Below are 25,586 nucleotides of genomic sequence, written 5' to 3'. Positions count from 1 at the left end.
GGTTCCCCAAAAGTTTAAACATAGAGTTACCATTTGACCCAGTATTTCCACTCCTAGGTCTATATCCAAGAGAATTGAAAATATATGTCCACACAAAAACTTGTACACAAATATTCGTAGCAGTTTTATTCATAATAGCTAAAAAGTGGAAACAAGTCAAATGTCCTTCAACTGATGTATGGATAAACAAAATGGAATGGACAAACTAAATATCCATGTAGTGGTCTGTTATTCAGCCCTATAAAGGCTGAACCTTGAAAACACTGTGCTAAGTGAAAGAAGCCAGACACAAAAGGCCACATGTTGTGTAATTTCATTTATATGAAACATCCAGAATAGGCAAATGCATGGAGAAAGAAAGTAGATGAGTGGTTGCCAGGGGCTGGGAGCAGGGGATGGGAAATTGCTAGGGGAGTGACTGCTCACGGGGTTGGTTTTTGGGTCATGAAGAGGTGCTGGCATCAGATAGTGGTGATGGTTGCAACTCTGTGAATATGCTAAAAAAACAATGAATTATACACTTTTAAAGGGTGAATTTTATGGTAGGTGAATTATATCTCAATTAAAAAACCAACAGGTGTTAGTTAAGGCTATAATGACAGTCATATTGTAATATATAAATGTATCAAGTCAAGATGTTCTACGAAAACAGCAAAACAAAACTTGGAACTAAAATCATAAACAACAAAAACACAAGAGTTGCAGGTGGAGGTGGGAGAAGTTGTTTGGGAGGATAGAAATACTCATTCCAGTAGGCTAAATGATCTAAGTAGAATGTATAACTTCTAAAATGATGGTGGCAGGGAGAGAAGGAGAGGAATAAAGTCATGATGTTGAGTCAAACAGATAAACAAAAATAAGTTGCAGAATGATATATACTAATGGTACGAGTATTGTACATTAAACATAAAATCATAAAACAAAACCAACTCATAAGAGTGGTTGACTCAGGAGAGAGAAGGGAATAGAACTGAAGGCAGTGGCCAGTATTAAATATTAATCTGTCCTATTTAATTATCTTATTTCCCAAAAGAGACATAAAATATAAAGTGTTAACAGCTGTTAATTCTGAGTGGCAGAAGCATGAGTGTTTAGTCTATTACTCCTTGTACATTTTTTTTAAATGTCTGAAAATTTAAAAAAATATATAGGGAAATGTCTAATTAGATTTTCAGCCCACTTTTATTGATTTCATGTGTAATCTTGAGCAAATCACATAACTTTTTTCTAACGTGATTTTTAGACTGTAAAAAAAAGATTTACCAATTGTACTTGTAAAAATGGGCATTTCAAGGGGGGAAGGAATCTAATATTTGTTGAATATTTGCCGACTGTATGTCTGACATTATGCTCTGCTCTACATGTGGTATGTAATTTAATTCCATCTTCATATTAAGCCTGTGATTTAGATAATACCAGTCCCAAATTACAGATGTGGAAACGGGGATGAGGAAATTAAGCCAAACTAGGTTATGAATATCACTGGGGATACGTGAAGAATTGCCAGGAGTTCATGTGCACATTGAGTTGTAAAGAAATCAACGTCTAGACTTTCAACTTCCTAACATGGATCTGCAGAGAACAGTGAATCTCCCGCAGGTGAGTTCTGCATTCCCGCCTCCTCTTTGTCAACAGCCCTTCTCACATTTTACAAAAGAAAAACAACCCTCTTCCCCTGGTACCTAAACAAAGGACCAGCCAAAATAAAGGGTGTTGGTGTGGAAAAACGAATGACCCTAATTACTGCTTAACAAGAACTTTTGCAACAAAGGTGGATTCTAATGCTTTGTTTTCAACAAAATTGCTGAAGGATCTAATGGAGTTGTCAGTTAATAGAGCATTAACATTAATTTTTGATGATAGATCACGATGGGATCTTGGGTACGCACCTCAGAAGAAATACAAAGAATTGTGTGACAATGCTGTGAGAAAAAAATTTCATTTCCTTCTGTTTCTGTGACCAAAGCTTCTTGGTGTTTACGTTTTTAAATAGTAAAATAAGAATCAAAATAAAATCGATACTGAACCCTATCTCATTCTAGCAATAAGTAATATTTATCCACAAATGCATGAACTAATTGAGAAACACCTTATCCATCTCTAAGATACATTTCCAAAACATTTTTACACTGTACATTTAAATTATGTTTCAAATTTTATAAAAGAGTTAATTTTTTGATCAATTGTTTATTAAGGATAACTCTATTCAGACAACTTTTTTAAAAACACATAGAGCCTTATGGTGATAGGAAATATTAAAATTTCAGTTTAATTGCTCTGGCTATTGATGGGAATGTAAACTGGTGCAGCCACTATGGAAGACAGTATGTATGTTTTCAAAAAATTAAAAATAGAACTACCATATGATCCAGCAATTCCATTTCTGGGTATTTATCCAAACCAAAAACACTAACTCGAAAAGACAAATGCGGGACTTCCCTGGTGGCCCAGTGGGTAAGACTCCACGCTCCCAATGCAGGGGGCCCGGGTTTGATCCATGGTTGGGGAACTATATCCCGCATGCATACTGCAGCTAAGAGTTTGCATGCTGCAACGAAGATCCTGTGTGCCACAACTAAGACCCAGCACAGCCAAAATAATAAATAAATAAATATTTTTAAAAGAAAAGATAAATGCACCCCCAGGTTCACTGCAGCATTATTTACAACAGCCAAAATATGGAAACAACCTAACTGTCCATCAATGGATGCATGGATTAAGAAAATGTGGTTTATATATACAATGGAATATTATTCAGCCATAAAAAATAATGGAATCTTGCCATTTGAAAAACATGGATGGACCCTGAGGGCATTATACTAAGTGAAATAAGTCAGACAGAGAAAGACAAATACTGTATGATCTCTCTTACATATGGAATCTAAGAAAAAAAACACACAGAAAACAAGCTCATACATAGCACTGATTAGTGGTTGCCAGGGGCAGGGGGATCAAAAAGTAAAAATAAACAAATTAATTTTAATTCATGTTTTTATTTTTGTTGCAGAGAATTATATATAGCGAGTGATCAGAAGCCAGCTTATAAACATAAAATATGTTACATTAGGACAAAATTTTGTGGGAGAAGTGGAATGGAGATATGAGTTTAAGGAGAAAAAAAGGAATGATGTAAGATTTCCAACTGTTAAAGATATTAACCATGTATTTTGAAAATAGCTGATGGTGGGTATGAAATGGCTATTGTATTCAGATTCAATTGGACAGACTCAAAAAGTGATGTAACCATTTTATTTTAGAATGTCAGTATTTACTTTATACCCCCAAATAACTTCCCTTGTAACTATTTAAACATGGGATGAAAAACGTTTAGATATCAACTTCCAATATGTGAGCGGGTAAATAGGTTTTCAAAATTATTTTAGGGAGCATGTGAGCAAAAAATGTTTTACTTTAAAAATGTTTTCTTTGTTTTTAACCTTTTTTCCTTTTTACTATAGTCACCAGAAGAAAGTTTGAAGACACCTGAGTTTATAATTTGCCCTGGGTCTTACAGGCAACAGGTGGTCAAGCTCACTAGCTACACAGCAGTGATTACAGCACTTACTTCAAAGAGCTGGAAACTTTATAGGTGAGATAAGCTGTCTTGAGTATATTAAATGCAATCAGAGCAAGAGACATTTATGAAAAATGCTATGAGAAAAGGGAGAGGTTATTTTCAGCTGGGGTATCAGAGAGGAGTCTGAACAGGTTCTGGCATCAGAGAGATGGGTCTTTGTAAAATGGGTACAATTTGGATCAGGGGAGACGTGGATGAGAGAAGGTATGAAGGATTAACTCATCCATCCATTCATCCAAGAACCATTAACTAGAAACATACCAACCAAATATAATAAACGAGCCTTGAAAATATCCTGATTGGAATAATCAAACTGTAAAACACGTTTGGGAGACATCTGGGAAATTCTGAATCCTGACTGGGTATTTGTTGATATAAAGGGATTTTAGTTAATTGCTTTGAGGTGTGACAATGATATTGCACTTATGTTAAAAAAAAAGAAAATCTCTATCTTTTAGCAACATATACTGAAGTATTTCTGGATGGAATATGATGTGTTGCATTTGCTTTAAAATAGTACAGTGGGGCTTCCCTGGTGGTGCAGTAGTTAAGAATCCACCTGCCAATGCAGGGGACAAGGATTTGAGCCCTGGTCCAGGAAGATCCCACATGCCACGGAGTAACTAAGCCCGTGCGCCACAACTACTGAGCCTGCGCTCTAGAGCCCACGAGCCACAACTACTGAGCCCACGTGCCACAACTACTGAAGCCCGCGCACCTAGAGCTCGTGCTCCACAACAAGAGAAGCCACCGCAATGAGAAGCCCGTGCACCGCAACGAAGAGCAGACCCCACTCGCCGCAACTAGAGAAAAGCCCGCGTGCAAACGAAGACCCAGCACAGCCAAAATTAATTAATTAATTAAATTGTAAAAATTCCTTTAAAAAAATAAAATAGAGTGTGTGTGTGTATTGGAGGAAATGGATAGGGAAATGTAAATGAAATAAATAAAATTGGTGTTGATAATTGTTGAAGATGGATGTTGGGTCCATGTTAGTTCATTATACTATCTTCTCTGTTTTGTACATGTTTATATTTTATAATGAAATATTTTTAAAAGAAATATTAATTGAATGCCTACCATATTCCAAGTGACTACAGGTATAAACAGGAAAGACACATTGCCTGCCCTCAAGAAGCCTATGATCTGGTGGGGGAAACAGATCCCCAAAATCAACAGGTCTGATCACCTGCTGTACTCACAGTATAAACCGTATAAACCGATTGCCTTGGGAGCAACTAATTCTGACTGACTTGGTCAGGATTTACTCCGAAGACGAGGTAAGGTTTGACTGTTTCACGAGTAGAATTTACAGGACTTGGAGACCTATTATACATGGAAGAAGGAGTAGAAGGAAATGGAAGTTTACCTTGGGCACCTGGGCGGGGGCGGCACACCATTAACGAAGACAGGGAATACAGGAAGAGAAATGGGTCAGGGTAGGGGTAGGCATCAGGGGTATACCTTTGAAATGTATAGATGTAAAGCAATTATACTCCAATAAAAATGTTAAAAATAAATAAATAAAAATACAAATAGGACGTAGACTACCACTCGACAATAAAAGAGAGCAAACTATGGATGCACACAACTTGGATGACTCTCAAGGGAATTAAGCTGAGTGAAAAAACCAATCCCCAAATGTTACAAACTGTATGACTCATTTACATAACATTCTTGACAGGACAACATTGTAGAAATGGAGGACAGATGAATGATTGTCAATGGCAAGAGACTGGGGGGACTGGGGAGGGGGTTGAGGCTAAAGGAGCAACAGGATGGATTCTTGTAATGATGGAACTATTTTGTATCCTGACTGTGGTGGTGGATATATGAGTCTACGCGTGATAAAGTTGGATAGAGTTAAATACACACACGAGTACAAGTAAAACCAGGGAAATAATAAGATTTGTAGATTGTACTAATGTCAGTATTCTGGTTATGATCTTGTACTATAGTTTTGCATCGGGGGAAACTGGGTAAGGGGTACATAGGACTTCTCTGTATTATTTCTTACAAACGTATGTGAATCTACAATTATCCCCAAAGAAAAAAGAAATAGGAAAGAAACATAAATCAGGTCATGTCATGCCCCAGGGGTGAAGCCATTCATTCACTAGCCTCCCATTGATTTTGGAATAAAACCGTCTGACTATTGGCTAGGATGCAGTCCATGATCTGGTCCGTGCCAGCCTGTCCAGGCTTATGCTACCCTCCCCAGCTCTCCTGGTGCCAGTCACAACCACCACCTCTTAGTCTTAAAGCAGCAAGATTTGCCCCCTCCTGGCTTTCATATGTCTGCTCCCTCTTTTTGCAAGGCTTTCCCCTGGCTCTTCCTATGGTTGCTTCTTTCATAACTTTCAGGGCTCAGCTTAAATGCCACCTCCTCCTTTCCTAACCACACAATTTGCACCCTCTCCTTTTGCTGCACAGGCCTAATCCCAAATTTGATTATTTTCTCACTTCTTAATCGTCTGTCTCCCCATTAGTTTGCAAGCTCCCAGGGCAGGGTGGAGGGTGTTCTTCTTGACTCTGCCATATATCCTCAGCGCCTGGCACTGAGCCTGGCACACGGTGAGGGCCCAGTAAACCGAAGGTTGAGTGAATGAATGAGTAGCCACGTGCCGCTTGCCATCAGTGCTTTTTCGAATGATGCAAAGCCCTCTGTATAGTAGCTTTGGGCTCATGATGGGGCTCCTTTCGCTCCCCCCGCCCTGGCCGATTACTAAGGGGAAGGGTCGCCGGTGGGTCCTTCGGCGTCGCTCAGAACCACGGGGCTCCTGCAATCTGGGGCCGAATCGGGGTGCGCTCCGGACACGGGCCGCTTTGCAGGGGGTGCACTGGCTAGCGTAGGCCCCCGGTGAGGCCACCTTCGCTCGACTCTCTTTGTTGCTCCCATCTCCCCAGCCCCAGCCGCGGCTGCCTGCAGTGACTCGTGACTCCCCGCCGGCCTCGAGGGCTGCGGCGCGAGGGCGGGGTGGCCCCGGGCGCCCCTAGCCCGCCCTCCCCTCGGCCTCCGGGGCGGGAGCCGGCCCTCCAGGAAAGCGCTTGCCCCCCTATCTCCTCGCAACCACCTTCCCCGCGCGGCCGCGCCTTGCAGTCAGCGGGCCGCCCCCCGAGACGGGGGCACGTGGCCGCGCGGAGTGCGTGGCGCCCCCGCCCGGCCCCCGGCCTGGCCGGCTCCCGCACGCGCGCGCGCCCCGCACCGCAGCCCCCGCAGGCCGAGCCCCGGCTGGCGCACGCCCCGCCCCGCCCCGGGCCAGCCGCGCCCGCCCCCGCCCCCGCGCGCGCGCGCGCCCTCCCTCCCCGCCTCCCCCGCGTGCCCCTCCCCTCGCGCCCCTCCCGCGCCCTAGATCCACCGCCCGGCCGAGGGGGCTCAGTCCGCAGCCGCCGCCGCCGCCGCCACCGCCGCGCCTTGGCCTCGGTGCTGGCAGCGGCCGCCGCCGAGACAGCCGCGCGGGCGAGCATCCCCAGGCAGTAAGCCCGCTTTCTCTCCGCGTGTGCGTGCATGCGTGTGTGCCTCCCGCCCAGCGGGCCCGTGTCCCGGGGGAGCGGCTGCCCTCCTGCCCCGCCGCCGCCGGTCGCGGGCTGGCCCCCGGGGCGGGTATCTGGGGCCTCGGGCCTCGGCCGGCCGACCGGGGACGGGGGCTGCGGGATGGCCGGCCGCGGGGTCCCCTCCTCTGCCCTCCCGCCGGTGCGTGCCTCAGCCTCCCTAGGGCTCTCGCCGCAGGGCTGGCGGGCGGAGGGGACCGGGAGCGCCTGGAGGTGGGGGAAGCGGGAGGGAGGAGGGGGCTCTCCCTGGTTTCCTCTGCGGAATGGTGGGGAGTGGAGAGAGAGGGAAGGGGGCCCCTGGGCTTTCTGCCCAAGGATGGCGGGCAGTGGGGGGGCGAGGTGGGGGGCACCTCTCGGTTTTCTCAACAAGGATAGCCGGCCGGGTGGGGAGAGCGGGTGAAGATGAAGTGGGGGCTCCCCTCGGTTTCCTCCTCGAGGACGGAGAGGGAGTGAAGGGGAACCGGCCTCGGTTCGCACGACGAGGCGGGAGGGGGTGGGCGTGGGAGGGAGTGGAGGTGAGGGGCTTCCAAGGTTTGCTCGTCGGGGATGCTGTGGTGGGGAGGAGGGGGGAGCCGCGCTGGTTCTTCTCTAAGGGGATGGCGGGGGGTTGGCGAATGGGGGTGGGGAGGGGGGGGGTTCAGCTCCAGAGCGAAACCTAGAGAAGCAGGAGGAAGGTTTTGTAACATGGGTTGAGCCTTAGGAGGTGGGTTTTCAAAACTGCAGGGTGTGACCTTTCCGCCTCAAAGAGCGTGAAATCCCTACAAGGTGCCGTCTGTTCTAGGCTCTGGGAGAGAGGTTTCTGCTTTCGAAGTTTCTCTTTCTCTTCCATTCCTCGCGGCCTCTTCTCAGGCGTCCAGGACTAGGTGGAGGTTTGGAAATCAGCAAGGAAAGATTGTGTGTGGTTCGTGTTCGGTGCTATATTATCTTCTGCGTTTGAGACTGTGTGGGATTCTCAGGTTTGTTTTGATTGCCCTTTACAATAAAAACCCTGTACCAGCGAGACCCTTTGGGAAAAGAAGAGAACAAGGTTTATTAAGGGGACTCCAGGTTTGGTTTTTGAATTTCCTGAAGTGCAAGAGATACGTCGTTGTAGCATTTTGCTTGCCTTTCACAAGACGTAGTAATAGAATTAACGTATGTCTTTGCTGGAAGTCTCCTATATTCATTTAAATCATTCCATTGGGATTATCTGAGCCCCCTTTGGTTTGAAGTTGGAATAGATCCAGATTTCCTAATTGGAGCCATCATTTTGTAATTGCCTGTAATTCTTTCCTGGGTTATCAAATCTATCGCAAGCTTATAGAGCAGCAGGAATAATTTTCTTTCGTTATCTTGATTAAGACAGTTTTAATGTAAATTTTATGTTCTTTGGAAATGTGAACATTTGCAGAATAGCATACATTTAAATTATGAGCCCCTTGGAATTTTGCAAAGCCTTTCCCTCCCCACCTCATCTCCAGGAACAGAACCCTCCCCATTCTTTACACTGAGGAAGCAAGGGCTTCTGGGATGGTAGCTTTGCCTTTCGAAACTCATGCTCATATTTGCTTAGGAAGAATACATATTGAAAAGGTTTAGGCCTTTAATGTGGTGATGCTCTACGTGCTTTCCCATTTTGGTTACATAAGGTTCCAATCTAGTCTTTACCTTCAGTCTTTAAAAGTGCTTATTTAACATTTTTCAGAGCAAATATAATCTTTATGCAACAGGAAATTGGTCAGATACGCCATGATTTGTGTGAACCATCTACCAATAAGTATATAGTCTAAGACTACCATATGGATTCTGTAACCATATATGGTTTTTGAAATTCTAGGCTACCATTCCCATATTGAATTTTTGGAGAAGGAAAGCGTTTTTTTTTTTGTTTTTTTAACCAAGTCTAGATTTTTGAGTGAAACTTTTAAAAAATAGTGTAAGATTTAAATTGGGAAAATTCCTCTTATATGATACCAGGAAATTGAAGCTGATTTAATATGGATCAAATTAATGGACCACTTAAACATGATAATTTATTTGTGCACTGTAAATGATAAACTGGAAATGTTTTAAGTGGAAATGGAGGTTTTGGTCTCAAAGGTGGATGAGAATGCATTTATTGTTTTTTATAAATTTATTTATTTTATTTAGTTTTGGCTGTGTTGGGTCTTCATTGCTGCACGCGGGCTTTCTCTAGTTGCAGCGAGCGGGGACTACTCTTCGTTGCGGTGCTTGGACTTCTAATTGCAGTGGCTTCTCTTGCTGCAGAGCATGGGCTCTAGGCGCGGGCTTCAGTAGTTGTGGTGCACGGGCTTAGTTGCTCCACCGCATGTGGGATCTTCCCGGACCAGGGCTCGAACCCGTGTCCCCTGCATTGGCAAGCGGATTCTTGACCACTGTGCCACCAGGGAAGCCCCGAGAATGCATTTAAACACCATTATTTGCACCATTTCTAATGTTAATGTGATACCCATTCTATATACTGGGCAATGATCTTAAAATAATACTTTAAAAATACAATTTAAATCTGACTGTTTTTTTTTTCTCTTATGAATAGAATGCTGGGAGTGGTGAAATCTTTTGCAGAGAAAAGCATGTGATGGTGGTTGGCCTTAAGTTTCTCTAGACAAAAGGAGTAAATGGAGTGTCTTTTACGCAGCTTTTTAAGAACCTGTTGTTTGCCCCGTGGGACTGGAGAAGGGGAAAAAAAAGACAACCTTGAAAAATTAACAAAACTATGATCAGATATCTTTCTAAATATTCTTTAAATTTTTGCTCATATCCATTTGAAAAGTAATTTGTAAGTCAAGGCTTTGCGTAAGACATTGACTCTTACCTCTAAAGTTTTGACGTTAAAAAAAAAGAAAACTGTTCACTGAAGGATGGCAGCTAACCTCCTGAGGCAGATCCATCCCTGTTTTCCTGCTTCCCACCTCCCGGTTGCCTTCTTGCCCTCTTGTGCCAGCAACTTTGGCTTTTATAATCTTGTGGGAGTTGAACAAATGTTCGTGCTTGCTTGAACTTTGGGACTTATCTGTTTGGCTGCTTTCCCCAACTTTTGCCTACAAAATTTTTTTGGTTAATTGAATTTTCCAGTTGTTTGGGTTTGGAGTAAAAGGGAGCAGAGTGTAATTATTTTCTCTTAAAAGATCTTTTCTTTCAGCTCCTGTTGGACGAGAGCAAAGAAAGTTTTTCTTTTTTTTGTCAACAGAGTACTTAATTAAGCAGAATATATGACCGTTTATTTATTCAACCAACATTTACTGAGTTACCGCCTCTGTTGGAGGCTCTGTGCTAGGTGCCGGGATGCACAGTGGATAAGAAATGGCTCCTGCTTTCTGGTGCAGTTATTAAAATGAAAAATAGACAGTGAATTCGTTGTGAATAATCAAGAGTTGTCCAGAGCCTTTTGGACTTTAACATAGCACTTTATGTACAGTAAACATGCTTCAGCCATGCAAACAGGGGAACCGTTTCTTTCCAGGGTATTAGTCACTGCATAAATTCCATCTCACCTTCCCAATGAAGACATACTTTGTCAGTTTGGGTAATAATATGGTTTATAAGTCACCTTAAGGTCAATGGCCTTTTAACGTTTTATTTAAAGTAATTAGGACATAGCAGATTCCTTGATATTAAAGTTCAGCATTTTGTATGACTGTATAGAGTAGTGAAAAGACAACCAGGCCAGCATTCCTTCCTGTGACTTAAAGCAGCTTCTGACAGCAAATTGGGCCAAAAAAAATATTTTTCTATGGTCACCTTTGAATTACAGGTACTAATGAACGATGGAGCCCAGAGGAGTAGATAAGACTAAATGGGAGGGCGAGTAAACCTTTGTCCTCCTGCAGGGCTGCCTACCGAGGTGGCTGAGAATTCCCATCTGCAGAAAGTGCTAGACGAGTGGTTTTTAACTGGGGCAGTTTTGTCCCCTAGGAGACATTGAACAATGTCTGGAGACAGTTTTGGCAGTCACAGCTTGGGGTGTGTCTAGTGGGTAGAGGTCAGGCAAGGGGCTTAAACATTCTAGGGTGCAAGGGGCAGTCCCCCGCAATGGAGAATCATCTGACCCAAATTGTCAGTAGTGCTAAGGTTGATGTAATTTCCTCTATGAAATTCAGTAGAACTTAACTTCAGGAGAGTAGAGAACACTAAAAGTGTCTTGATGTGACTGAGTTGTTGGCTAAGCTTATTTTACTAGTCTTTAAAGTGACTAGTACCTGAGCATCGACCCAAATCATGAAGACCAATAGAAGCTACCATTTATGGTACTTAGCTCTGTGCCTGGTACTTAGCTCTGTGCCAGGCACTTGTATACATTGTCTAGTCTCTTCATTTTTTAAATTAAGAACCAGGTTCAGAGAGGTAAAGTAATTTGCCCTCGGTTGCACAGCTGGGCGCGGTTAGGAGACATCAAAATTAGGATTGTCTTACTCCTCAGAAGTTCATGGTTTTGAGCACAACGTCGTACTGTCTCCCTTGTGGTGTGCTCTATTCAAAGTCTTAACAAAATTAAAATTACTACATGTGCTATATATACCATTGAGTTTGCTGGAGAGTAATTAAAACCATGAACGTTAAACTTGATCATACTTGGAGTAAGTGGCCTGGAGTAGGAGGCGAAAGGGAACTGGTTACTCGAAGGCTACTCGAAGGCCTACTCTAGTTCTAGAAAATATGTGGGTTGAATTTACACCCATTGTGTAATTTGATCCTCAGAGGAACTCTGCAAAGTGGTTATGATGCACATTTCACAGATGAGGTTAGTTAAGTAACTTGTCTAAGATTGCACAACTCATAAGCGGCAGAGTTGGGATTTGAACTTCAGTCCTGTGACTAAGCCACTGTCCCTTGCTACCTGGTCTGGAGCTTGGGGTTGCTGAAGGGGAGTGAGGCGAGGACTCTGCTGCAGAGAGGTGAGTGACTGGTCCTGGGTAAAAAGTCGTTTCGGAGGTAATGTGTTGTAGACACAGATCACATCCAGGTGGAGAATGGAGAGGTGAACTATTATGCTATACCTTCCTCAACTGAGGAGAATTCAGTTGAACATGAAGTTTGTTCTAGAGATCCGCCTGCACTGAGCCTGCAGTTGTCATTTTGGGGAACTTTATTGTCTATCTTCCTTGAAAATTTTACTTTTTATGGTGGTGAAGCTGGAAGTTACCTAATTGTGTTTATATCCTTTCCGCAGCTTACCTTCAACCTTTTTTGGACTGTCGTATAGAACTTAACAATGATAGCATTTAGTTTTGTAGTCTTTGTACACAATTTAAACATTTGTTTTTGCTGTGGACGTTGTTTTTATAACAAGCGTCATCAAATTCATATTTGTGTTTTCCATATGGGGGGTGTGTTTTGTTTTGACAGCTAAATATTTATTTTAACTTTTGATGTGTTGTGTTTTAGAGCATAGCAAGAGGGAAAAAAAAACAACCCAGCCCAATGGCAACCATATTTTGTCTGGAAAGCTTTTTTTTTTTTTTTTTTTTTTTTTTGTGGGTAGAAGAAGTACCTCATGTTTCATTTCATTTACTTTAAACTGGAAAGGAATTTTAACCATGCTTCTCAAGGGCCAGGATGCTGGAAAAAAAAAGTTATTTAGATAAAACGTATGTTTTGATTTCCACGTAGGACTGTGAGCCATAGATTCTGATTATAATAATAATGTCCTGATTCTGACTACAGCAGCCAGCCACTTGGGTAATCAACCACTGTGTGCAGACACACATTGTGATACTGTCTGATTTCATACCCCCCCCATGATTTTAGAGTAGACTTGAGAGATCTGGTAGAACTTGCAAGAATGCACTAATCCTTTTGAAAATCTATTTTTAAATGATAAGAGTGGTACTTTTTCATTGTAGGGAAATTTAGAAGATACAGACAAGCCTAAAAATAAAAATCAGTTATAATCCACCACCCAGAAGTTAGTGACAATGTTTTGTATTTCTTTGTTAAATGCAGTGATTTTTTTCATGGTGGACTCAAGTCCATTGCAGAATCTCCAACTTATAAGTGTAGTCTAAGGTTTTTTAAAAATTTTACCAAAAGATCCTCTGAATTACTGTTGCATCTCTAGATAGAAGTCATGGTCATGAAGAGTGAAATGGGAACGCCACCTGAGAGTTAGAGAATGATCATGTGGCCTCCTCGTGTAAGCTCCTTAAAATTCTTCCTCCTCCAAGTTGAGTAGTAGAATTTCAGGGCTAGAAGGGTCTGTCAAGACCCCCCCCCCGCTTTGTTTTAGAGATGAGAAAACTGAGGCTTAAAGGGGCCAAGCACCTGATCCAAGGTCATATGATGTGTTAATGTCAGAGTTCCAACTTGAAGTTTTAGGTCCTCCATAGGTAGGTAAGTTTTGATCTCCTAATTAAAAACTCTTCACAGCCAGAACTTTTTGTTGGCTTGTCCCTCAAAAGAACAAGTTATTATGGTGAAAGTATATTAACTATATACTGAAGGATACCAAAAAGTCCAAGTTTTTCCTAATTTCAGAAAATGATCAAAACAGTTGTTTGCAGAAATTTATCATATTATTTGCTTTACTGAAATTGAATATTAGTGGTGGGGAGCCTCTTTTGTGCATCTAGCCTTTAATTTCCTCTGGCCTAGGGAGCAAGTACAAGTACCAAGGCCTATGGAATATGCGTAGAGTCACAGAAATGCAGCAACGACTTCGTAAGAGTCTTTACACATACTAGCCTGAAAGACCCCAATTGGAGCCATCACTGCATGAAAGTTTTCTTTTCCTTTATAAAATGAAATGTCTGTTAAAATTGTGGTAAAGTTCAAATTGTGGGAAAGAAATTGTAAAGAGTGCATTTGCTTCCAAACTCAGGTAGGAAGTTAAGTTGTAGCAAATGCTGGCACAAGCGCATGCGTGCGCACCCTCACATGCGATTGTTGTTTTAAATCTGGTGCTGTTAAAAAAAAATAAGTTCTTCAGCTTCCCGCCCTTTCTTTCTTCGCCCTCTTTGTGCTTTCTGTAGCTGTGTGGGCCCCTCTCTCTTCGTGTCTCCTTTGCCTGGGTGTCTATTTTACTCTCAGGGTGACCTTTTTTGGGTCCAACGGACTCTGCCCACTTTAATTTTTCCGGGCTCCAGAGTCATCATCATGTTTACCTGCCACTGCGTCTTCCCCTTCCCGCATTTGCCAGTATTACAGTTACCCCCAACCTGGGCCAGGTCCGTTTTCCAGCCTAGGATGGTCAGGGAAGCTGCTCTCCAGAACAGGTGTCGGGTGAGATATGGTGTCCCTTGATACAGAAATGTCACTGTTAGAATAGAATTAAACAAAATACATCTGGAGATTACATAAGCTGTGTACACATGTAAACCTGTGAACACAAAATCATCCCTCTTCTATGGCCAGGGCCCCAGCAAAGGCTAAAGCTACGTGAAATAATGAATATGGATACTCACTGCCAAGGGCTTACTATTTGAACAAGTGAGAAAATTGTACCCTTGCCTAGGGGTGTGTTGTGAAGTAGTTTTCGGTCCTGTTCCTCATTATTGCCTGCTAATGAATATGTGCATTGTCAGCGAGCCACCAGCTCTTCCCAGCTTCCTGCAGTACACTGTACTTCTCTTCTGAAAATGGGTTTTGCTCTGTATTTAAACCAATGAGATTTGCTTGAGCTTCATTTTGGAACTACTATGGGTGTAAAATACACAGATAGAAGATACATGTGTACTGGCTTTGTAAGTGCAGTGAAACCTAGGAAAAGAAAAGAGCAGTCAAAGTAAGTCTTGGTTGCCAGCACTCTACATTTTGTGGGATTTATATTTTATTCACGCACCTAAAAACTCTGGTTCTAGGGGCAGGACAGGAATAAAGATGCAGACGTAGAGAAAGGGCTTGAGGACACGGGGAGGAGGAAGGGTAAGCTGGGACGAAGTGAGAGAGGGGCATGGACATATATACACTACCAAACGTAAAATAGATCGCTAGTGGGAAGCAGCCACATAGCACAGGGAGATCAGCTCGGTGCTTTGTGACCACCTAGAGGGGTGGGATAGGGAGGGTGGGAGAGAGGGAGATGCAAGAGGGAGGAGATATGGGAACATATGTATATGTATAACTGATTCACTTTGTTATACAGCAGAGACTAACACACCATTGTAAAGCAATTATACTCCAATAAAGGTGTTTAAAAAATAAAATAAACAAACCAAAAAAAACCCCCCAAAACTCTGGTTCTTACATATATTCAAGGCATAAAATGTTCCATAGACCTTCTAATCATAAGAATTTGCAATATACACCGAGTTCTGAATGTGCTTTTCAATACTAAGGACATGATATATGGGAATGTAGAGATGTTACCGTCAAGATTGTTTTGATGAGGATGGTACAAAAGTAAATTTCTCTGCTCGATTAACAAGTTTCGTTATTCACTTTCAGTTTTAGAGTGTGGATAAGGCTGCTTGGCTCCTGTCAGATTAAAAATGTGTGATTTATTAGGAAGAGGTTAAGGACTGGTTTTTCAGTGAATCTCTGCTGGGTCTAGTATTAGACTTTATTCTTGTTTGGGAAGCTGATGGCCAGCGTCTGTCTATAGACATAATCAATCATCTGTACTTTCGTGTGACCAGTTGAACTGAAGTAACAGGTGCCCCCCCAGGTTTCTTAGAGACTAAAGAGTACACACACACACACACATAAATTCCAAAAATTTTTGTAACACTAAGCCATAGTAGTGGATTTAGACATTTGAATTAACAAAATTTTATGTTTTTCGATAGTTTGTAAGAAACACCCTGTAAATAATGGTAGTTTCACATACTTAAAACGATTTTTATAAAAAGTCCTCAGGCAGATGGCTTCTAGAAGCTAAGGAGACACTTTAAGTTCCTTGTCAAAGATTCTACGTCTCCAGATGCCAGGGTCAGTTCAAATTTTCAAATTCTAGGCCCTTCCCTTCTTGGCCATAAGATGCAGAATTTTCCAATGTAGTAAGCACACCTAACCACACTAAGGAAAGAAACCAAGCAGCCAAGCTAATAGGAGGTGAAAATGTATACTTGCATTTACAGATAAAGCAGTCGGCCTTTGTTAGAGACACTTTTTAAATATTAACTCCCCCCCAATTTATTAAAGAATAACGAACAGATATAATTGTATATAGTTAAAGTGTACCACATGGTACAATGAATAAATCTATTTTAAATAAGTTACAATAGATAGATGAGTTTGGGATGAACAGATACACACTACTGTATACAAAACAGAGGTTCGGCTGAGGGGAGGGCCGCTTCAGGGAGGGGTTCAGCCGCGGTCAGCAGGCTTGTTGCTTTTCTGGTCGCCACTCCCCCGGCCAGCCCGACAAGATGCCCGACAAGATGTGCCAGTAGCGTGGCACGGATTCCTCTCTCTCTGAGCAGCCTCACCCTTTATACCAGAAAGCTGGAGGGCACCATGGGGAAAAGACAACAAGAAGAAAGTGGAGGAGGTGCTAGAAGAAGAGGAAGAAGAGCAAGTGGTGGAAAAAGTTCTCGACCGTCGAGTGGTAAAGGGCCAAGTGGAGTACCTCCTAAAGTGGAAGGGGTCCTCAGATGACGACAGCACATGGGAACCAGAAGAAAACCTGGATGGCCCCGGCCTCATTGCGGAGTTCCTGCAGTCACAGAAAACAGCACAGGAGACAGATAAATCAGGGGGAGGCAAGCGCAAAGCTGATTCTGATGCGGAAGATAAGGGGGAGGAGAGCAAACCAAAGAAGAAGAAAGAAGAGTTAGAAAAGCCATGAGGCTTTGCCTGGGGTTTGGAATCGGAGCGGATTATTGGAGCTACAGACTCCAGTGTAGAACTCATGTTCCTGATGAAGTGGAAAAACTGATGAGACTGACCTGGTCCCTGCCAAGGAGGCCAATGTCAAGTGCCCACAGGTTGTCATATCCTTCTATGAGGAAAGGCTGATGTGGCATTCCTACCCCTCGGAGGATGATGACAAAAAAGATGACAAGAATTAACTCTCCTGACTACCAGCCCCTGTCACATCTGACTGTGGGTTTCAGGGGGGGAAAGAAGGAGTTCTACTTGTCTTGACACCATAGAGGTGGCTTGAGAAGATGTCCTTTGAAGAGCCAGTATAGTTTCTGTGCCCTACAGCAGCCCAAGTGCTTTAAAGCCACTCCATGCTGTATAGTTTGCACACCCATCCCAGTGGAGGGGAAGGAGGGTCAGTGTTTCAAGGCAACCCATTCTGAACTTTGCTGAGAAAAGCAAAGGGCCTTCTATGAAGGACAAAACTTGCAGAATGGGATGTGGGAGAGCAAAAGATACTGTGGATCTTCAAAGAGCATCTCCACCACCCACAGCCTTCTTCCCAATAGTGTTAACTCTGCATTTTTACAGCGTAGCATGTGTGTAGTTTTTGAGTAGTACTGGTATATTATTTGGGGTGGGAGGGATGAGGTGGGAAGGAAGGGAGATGGGTTAGGGTCATTTTTGTTAAAATTTGGGGCCTGATGGGGGACGTGGTGAAACAAAGGAAAGAACAACTAATAATGATTTGGTTCTGTGTCCAGAATATTTCATCCTTTCAAAAAATGTCATTGGCAACCTAAATGAGGACTGTGAGATACTGTTTAAAAGCTGTGAGTGCCTGAAACTTAGAAGCCAGGGTGTTCCCTGCCTGAGCTTAATGCTGTTCCCAGCAAAGGACTAAGCCAGTTAAGAAGTTACCAAAGCTGTGGTCTGTGGGATGGAAGCTGGTTGAGGAGGAAAAGTCTTATTGGAGTGTATATGCAGGCAGGTCATTCTGTCTTAGAGGTACTAATTCTTGAAATTGACAAGAAGACCCTTTCTTTTCCAATTATGAAGTTATAAATATCAGCTTCTCCACCCGAGCCACCGGCTGAAGTATTTGGGGAAGGGCAGAGGGTGGTATAGGAGGTGGGAGAGTAGGGAAAGGCAAGGGCTGATTCTCTTAGGATGGAAAACTCTTGGAGCCTCTGTTTTTTGAACTTTGAAACCATTGGTGGCAGGGTTCAGTCAACTGACAGCACAAGTTCACTGAATCACTTCAGGAGTTGAATGATTTCTGAAGCCCTGGTCTCAGGAGAAGATTAAACTCTCATACTGGGGCAGTGGTTCACTTTAAAACAAAACAATTTTTTTTAATCCTAAGAATTAACTAAAACCCAAAATGCTGTCTTGAATCATGAGATCCATCAGTTCTTGACATCGTCTAGACCTGCATCTAGAACTCCATTGTAAAATCATTTTAGGCATGTGTTAGGTTTCTGTTGAAACTTTTGTTTAACTGTTAAACTTCATACCAACACTGTCAGTTTTTGTCTTAATGAAAGTATAGGTTTATTAAAAAAACAAAAAAACAAAATAGATAACAAGGACCTACTGTCTAGCACAGGGAACTATATTCCATATCTTGTAATGGAAAGGCATTTGAAAAAGAATAGATATATTCATATATGGATAAGTGAATCACTTTGCTGTGCACCTGAAACTAACACAACATTGTAAATTAACTATACTTCAATTTAAAAAATGGTTTAAAACATAAGAGAAAAGAAAAAAATGAAGTGTACAATGTGATGATTTGATATACATATACATTGTGGAATGATTATCAAGATAATTTAATACCCACTGTATGGAGTATCATTTATGTACAATAAACTGCATCCGGTTAAGGCATACAACTTGACGAGTTGCGGCAGAGGCCTAGAGCCTTTTGCAGCGCATCCTTCCCCAGGCAACCACTGATCTGCTTTTGTGTGAGAGCTGCTTTCTAAACTTAGATTTGAAAGTTTGTGGATCTTTCTCAATCCAAAGACCAGCTATAAATCCAGAACGCTGTTTTCTTCTCTATATTTAAGATCAAATAATATGACAAGGAGATTCCAGGTCTGACTTCTTAGAACCTTTTCCTGGTGGCCTAAAGGCGAGTACTTAAGATTTTGCCTGCAAGTAAACCACAGTCTCTTTATTGAATAGCCTCATTACATACTTGGATTGAAGGGAAATCAGAGCCAAGAGAGAAACAATTCTGATAAAACAGAGAAGCAGTATATGTTCTCTGAAGTAGATCGGGTGAGATGTCAAATCCCCCAAGGACAGGACAAATAAAGTAATTTGAATTTTGCTTCACACTTATTCATAAATTAAAAATGAAAGCATCAGAATAAATGTTTTACACCTGTAGGTCTGTACCTCCAGCTAGTGTGTGTATGTAATCATTATTCAGGAATAACCCTATCCCTAGAGCCTTCCAAAAGATTTGAAATGGGTTTCAGAGGGGATTTTCAGTGGATGGAAGGTGTACCATCTTTACACACTTACGTGCAAAGCCGGCTTTTAACATGCTGAATGTTGCTTTCCCATTGATATATTCAGTTGAATGAATGATCAGGCAATTTAAGGGCTAGAGTATTGAGACGCAATTTGTCCCTTCCTCACTCACCCCCTCAAAATAATTCATGTCACCGTCCTTTTATGTCTAGCTGGCTCTCCTTTCCATTGCTGCCGCTCTGTCCTGCATCTAGTGTCCATCTGCCACTCCTGATTTCTACTGTTTCTGCCCTTCCCTGCTTTCCTTTCCCAGTTTTCTTCCTCCTCTTTTCTGTCTCCCGATGCTACTTCTCTTACGCTGCTCTGCTTTCTCATGACAAAGCTGTTTTTATAAATGTCTCCAGACCAAGTCATCAGCAGACTAATTCCAACATGTCAGATGTCATCTTGGAGACTGTTTTTCTTACTTTTTGTTTTGTGGTCCAAGAATTTCTTCAGACTCCTTTTTTTTGGGGCCATACTGGAGGTCTGAGAGTTGTGAGTGGTTGGTTTTCACATAATCAGAGTTGAATATGTTTGCAGGGCTATGTTATAGTCAGTCTTTGAAACCATGAATCATTGAAAAGAAATGAATGATGTACATTACAGCGTTCATGTGAAACTTGCCTTTACAAAGCTACAGCAATTAAAATGGTCTTGAGGTAAGGAGATTTATTGTTCCTCAGAATGTACTGGAAAGGTTTTTTTGGTTTGGTGTTTTTTGTTTGTTTGTTTGTTTTTGGCCACACCATGCGGCTTGTGGGATCTTAGTTTCCCTACCAGGGATCAAACCCAGGCCCTCGGCAGTGGAAGTGTGGGAGTCTTAACCACTGGACCGCCAGGGAATTCCCGGAAAGGGTTGGGTTTTTTGTTTTGTTTCAAAAAACAAAAAACTTCAACATTTGTCAAAATCTATAGAATGCACAGCAGAAAGAAAGAACCCTAATGTAAACTATTGACATTATTTAATAATAATGTATCGGTGATGGCTCATCAACTGTAAAAAACAAAAAATACAGTAATGCAGGATATTAAAGATAGAGGAAACTGGGAAGGAGGTATTGTGGAGGTATGTGGAAACTACTTTCTGCTCAATTGTTCTGTAAATCTAAAACTGCTTTTAAAAATCTGTTATAAATCTATTATTTTTCACTTGGGATTCAGAAATACAATGAATATATCAGTCACTTTTTATTATTAATTTGTAGATAAAAGCGCAGTGTTTGTTTTTAAGTACTAGTAACGTAAGAGAAGTGCCTCTTCGTGAGTGCTGTAACTTGTACCATGGGTTCCCTGAATAGTGAAAATGTGAGTTCCTGGGAGAGCTGCCCGGCGCTGTTCACCACTGTCTGGTTGCACAAGAGTTACTGAGCAGGTTAGTGTGAGCACTGCGTTGGGACTTTGTCTGTCTGCCACCACTGGGGCATCGTGCCATCTTTGTGGTGGAGTGGAGCCCTGGGCTTGACAAATTCCGTGCCCTACAACCCAGTGAGCCCTTTCTTGACCCTTGCAGTTGTGGTAGCACTAGCAACAGTGACAATCGGTGAGCTCATGCCAACTCTTGCAGCCAGTATCCAGGTCAGAGATTGATTGCTTTCAGCCAAAGGCTGTTGCTTGGCTTGTAGTAGCATGGACCTGAGACCAGAACCTCTGGGCAATTATTCAGCGTGGCCAGTGTGACAGCAAAGCCATGTGAAAAGATGAGGTCTTTTAAGGTCTTATTGCCAATGGTTTCTGTGTACTGGAACTGGGTGGGTCTTTCTTTTTGACCTGGGTGATTCTTATGAGCAACTACAAGTACATGTTGCTTCCTTGAGTTGGCTGTGTAAACAGAACATTCTCTGTAGGCGTTAGTAGGTGTGGGGGGGTGGTCAGGCCTGAGAAGGACATTGAGGCTGAGGGAGACAAGCAACCATTGGGATGGTGTTAAAGTCACTGGAAGAGGAAAAATTGAGAAAGCATCAAGAATTGGAATATAAATGACGGCAGTCAAGGAATCAAGGAATGGATGTCTTGGGAGTATGGTTGTTCATGGAATGCGTCCATCAGGTCTGTGATTAGACCCAGGGTCAAAAACTTCATGCAGTTAGCTGCGAAAATACTCATGAAGGGGGGAGTTGGTTATAGAGGTCACCTATTTAACTTATTAAATTTTATTGTATATCGGAAGAAGATTTTTAATGTATGGATCTGTTACGTATGCTCATTGTTATACCTGTTATTAGAGAAGCTTTCACGTATTTTTTTTTCTTGATTCACTGCTTGACTGGTCGACTGTACATGTGGTCCTACCTCTGTTGGAAGCAGCAGATTTTAACGGGGGGAAGGGGAAAGAGGGGACAGAGAGAACCTCTCCCTTGAGCCACAGTCCATGATGGAGGCTGGGGATTCCAGTTTGGCTGCCAAGATCACGGGTTACTCTGGGCTGGTGGTCAACCAAGTGGTGGCACAGCCGCTGCATTCCTTGTGGTCACCTTCACGACTGACACCAGGTTCTGTGAGCTGACATGATTGTACAGCACTTCCTGTCCATTGTAGAGGCGGCAGAAGTAACCAAAGCATCCTGTGTTTGCCCCACAGGTGTAGACAGGCCCGGTCAGTCAGGAGGCCTGCCCCAGTCATGCTCCTCTCAGCCAGGCTGCTGGAAATAGCTCGAAGGCCTGCGGAGGTGGAGTGGCGATGGCAGGCAGGGCGGGTACGTCACAGCGTCCTCTTGCCCCCTGTTGCTCACCCAGTCGCTGCTCGCAGCCATTTGGCTGCTCTTCATCTCCCTTCCCCTCTATCTCCTGTTTACCCTTGATTCAGTTACTTGTGGATTTTCTGTTAAGGAACAAGGGAGCAGGACCTCAGCACCAAAAAGTCAGGGTCCCTTGGCTGAAGCAGTCAAGCCCAGACTTCCCCCACTGCCGGGCTGTTACAGCTGTGTGGGCCTGTTGGGTGTCAGATGGAACTTATAAAAGTTTCCAACATATAACTTGAAAGTTGATTTGTGTCACCTTATAAACTTATCGTTCCTTCCACTTTTAAAACCCTATAATTTTCCTTTATGTGTGTGTTATTGTCCCTATAGCAGACACTGGCTGCGTGCATGCCGATGTGAAGGATTTATTCTACGGCTGATTGATTGGAGCAGGGCTGCCCAGTGGCCAGCATGTAAGGAAACAGTTCATAGGGTACCAAAGGCAGCTTCTAGAGTATGAGTCCGAACACTTCCTCAGATGAAATCAGCAATCGTTTATTGACTGCTTGCTCTATGTGCTAGATGCTGTGGGGAACGTCAAAAGCAAAAAGGATCTCTTCAAGGAAGGAATATCCATTCTAATTGGAGAAGCTGTTAGAGACGCATTAAGGATGTGGTGGAAAGAGTACTGAACTGAGAGGGCGGAGGAGGGAGTCGGGAGTGTTGAATCCAGCCCAAGTTCTACCAATAACCATCTGATCCCCTGGGCAAAGCACTTCCCCTCAGTACTTAGTTTATAAAAAGGTCTTAGTTTATAAAAAGGGAACCAGACTGGGTAATCCCTAAGACTTTCTATAGATTGGTTCACAAACAAATGGGTTCAAAAGGTAAACAACAGTACAAGGCAGTAATAGGATTCCAGAAGACGGTACCTTCTCTTTTGCCAAATGAAGTATGCATATAATAGTTACTATTATGTGTAAATGATACATATATTTATACTGTATAATTATACTAATTATGACTATAGACCAGTATTTCTCAAAGTAGGGTCCTTGGACCAGCAGCATCAGCATTACCTGAGAGCTCGTTAGAAATGCAGATTCAGGGGCCCCATCCCAGACCTACTGAATCAGAAGCACTGGGAATGCAGCTCAACACTTTGTGTTTTAATAATCCCCGCCCCCCCAGAGGTTGTCATGCCCACTAAACTTTGACTGTGGGCTCTAGGAATTCGGGGCGGCGGTTCTCAAACTTGGCTGCACATTAGATACCTCTGGGGGAACACGGGGGGGCACCGAGACGTTACTAGTTGCTCTGGCTCCCCAGGTGCAGCCAACTTGAGAATCACTGGTGTAGGGACGGTGGCGTGCACCCGAGCACCTGTTACTCAGTAGGGGTGACAGAGCTCAGAGGCACGGAGTCAGCCAGAGCCAGAGTTGAGTGTGGGAGAAGGGGAAAAGTGGGTTTGAGTATGACTGGAAGGCCTTGAATTTCATGCTAGAAATTTGGCCTTTAGGTTACAATGGAGGAAAGCTGGGGGGAAAGGGAGTGATCCGTTCAAGGTGGTACATTTGAAAGGTTATTCTGGCGGTCCTATGAAGACAGGAGTGCTTCCATAGTCAGGAAGCCTGGTGAAGTAGTCTAGGTGTGAAGTAACCATGAACCAAATTAAGAATGTAGAAATGTGATTATAGGGAAGAAAAAGTATGAAAGCTCTCTTGCAGGACAGATGGCTAGGATTTGGTGATAGCTGTGGGGTGAAGGCAGGGTTAGAATGAGTCTTTGGCTCAGGAGTTCCTCTCTTCTGGGACAGCCCGTGCTCTCCAGATGCAGCTATCAGAATTGTCACGTTTTATGCATCTGTGCTTATCCTTTGTCCCTCATTGCTTTGATTTTGGAGTTCTAATTTGGGGGGTGGGTATTCCCCAGTGACTTATAGAAAGACACAAATTATAGTCGTCCAGAAAGCTACCCATGGTCATTGGGGTGGGGGGAAAAATCCTATTTCTCTTGATGAAAGAATGCTTGGAGTTGTGGGAAAGTTGTAAACTTGGCAATGACTAATTCAAGCCTATCAGTCAATTAAGTGAATTTTTATTTTATCATTTGTTTTATTTGGGAACTGTTGTAATAGTCACTGAAAGAACATCAATCTCCATATTTTTAAAACAAAACAAAAATACCATTGAACATTAGGGCAAAGGGCAAGAATTTCGAGGTTTTACCTTTTGACTTTAGCAAATATTTGCTGCTCCATTTTTCTAGCTGGATTTCACCATTTAATTTGTTTTTGGTTTGGGGCTTTTGGGGTTTTTTTGCATTGTTCCTACTTGTTCCTCATGCCTGATAATTTTAGTTCCCTTTATTCTGTTATTGATGGCTTTTTTATTCCTAAGTATTCTTAATATTTTATTATTATTCTTTTTGTTTTTCTCCTTTTCTTTAGTCTTATAAAGCTCATTAGCCAGCAGTTATGTAAAGACATATGCAGAAAATACGTGTAGTCTGGGTTTTTTTTTAACCTTTTGACCCCTTCACCCATTTCCACACCCCCTGCCTCTGGCAACTGCCAATCTGTTCTCTGTACCGATGAGCTTGTTTTTTGTCTTTTAATATTTAGATGCTGTGTATAAGAGAGATCATGCAGTATTTGTCTTTCTCTGACTAATTTCACTTAACATAATGCCCCGGAGGTCCATCCATGTTGTTGCAAATGGCAAGATTTCCTTCTTTTTATGTCTGAGTAGCATTCCATTGCGTATACATGTACTGCATCTTCTTTATCCATTCATCCATTGATAGGAACGTGGGTTGTTCCATATCGTGGCTATTGTAAGTAGTGCTGCAGTGAACATGGGGGTGCAGAAATCTTTTTGAGTTAGTTTCTTTGGATAAATACCCAGAAACAGAATTGCTGGATTATATGGTAGTTCTATTTTTAATTTTCAGAGGAACCTCCGTACTGTTCTCCATGGTGACTGCACCAATTAACATTCCCACCAACAGTGTAAGAGGGTTCCTTTTTCTCCACACCCTTGCCAACACTAGTTAGTTGTGGTGTTTTGATAATAGCCATTCTGACAGGTATGAGATGATATCTCATTGTGGTTTTGATTTGCATTTCCCTGATGATTAATGATGTTGAGCATCTTCTCATGTACCTGTTGGCCATGTGTTTGTGTTCTTTGCGAAAATGTCTACTCAGCTCCACTGCCCATTTTTTAAATTGGATTGTTTATTTTGCCATTGAGTTGTATGAGATCTTTGTATGTTTTGGATACTAGTTCCTTATCAGATACATGATTTGCAAATATCTTTCTCCCATTCCGTAGGTTGCCTTTTCATTTTGTTGATCATTTCCTTTGCTGTGCAGAAGCTTTTTTATTTTATGTAGTCCCACTTGATTATTTTTGTGTTTGTAGCAAAAGTATTCTTAATGTTTTAGTGTGCCAGTTAAAAAGGAACACGTGTATTTTTATTTCTTATCCCCCCTTTGTGACC

At 42.6% G+C, this 25,586-nt stretch overlaps 1 protein-coding gene and 1 pseudogene across 3 annotated transcripts in view; both read left to right on the top strand.

Annotated features, from left to right (window-relative positions):
* Positions 1 to 7,007: 7,007 nt before the first annotated feature.
* Positions 7,008 to 25,586, top strand: part of FHL1 (four and a half LIM domains 1) — a 60,890-nt gene continuing 42,311 nt past the window's right edge. Inside the window, exon 1 of one of the 2 annotated variants that reach the window (XM_081222572.1) lies at positions 7,008 to 7,054. The gene's annotated coding sequence lies outside the window, so the exon portion shown is untranslated. Of the gene's footprint in view, positions 7,055 to 7,252; positions 7,272 to 25,586 lie in introns of those variants that run through there. The other variant, XM_081222573.1, reaches the window with a different exon arrangement.
* Positions 14,764 to 17,363, top strand: LOC308609285 (chromobox protein homolog 1-like; annotated as a pseudogene). Its single transcript has 2 exons — positions 14,764 to 14,849; positions 16,492 to 17,363. The product of its transcript is annotated as a chromobox protein homolog 1-like (transcript).

This window comes from Mesoplodon bidens, assembly GCF_964165515.1.
Source record: "Mesoplodon bidens genome assembly, chromosome: X".
Classification (NCBI taxonomy): domain Eukaryota; kingdom Metazoa; phylum Chordata; class Mammalia; order Artiodactyla; family Ziphiidae; genus Mesoplodon; species Mesoplodon bidens.
The sequence above is the reverse complement of the archived record's forward strand: the minus strand, read 5'-3'. Positions and strand labels throughout refer to the sequence as shown.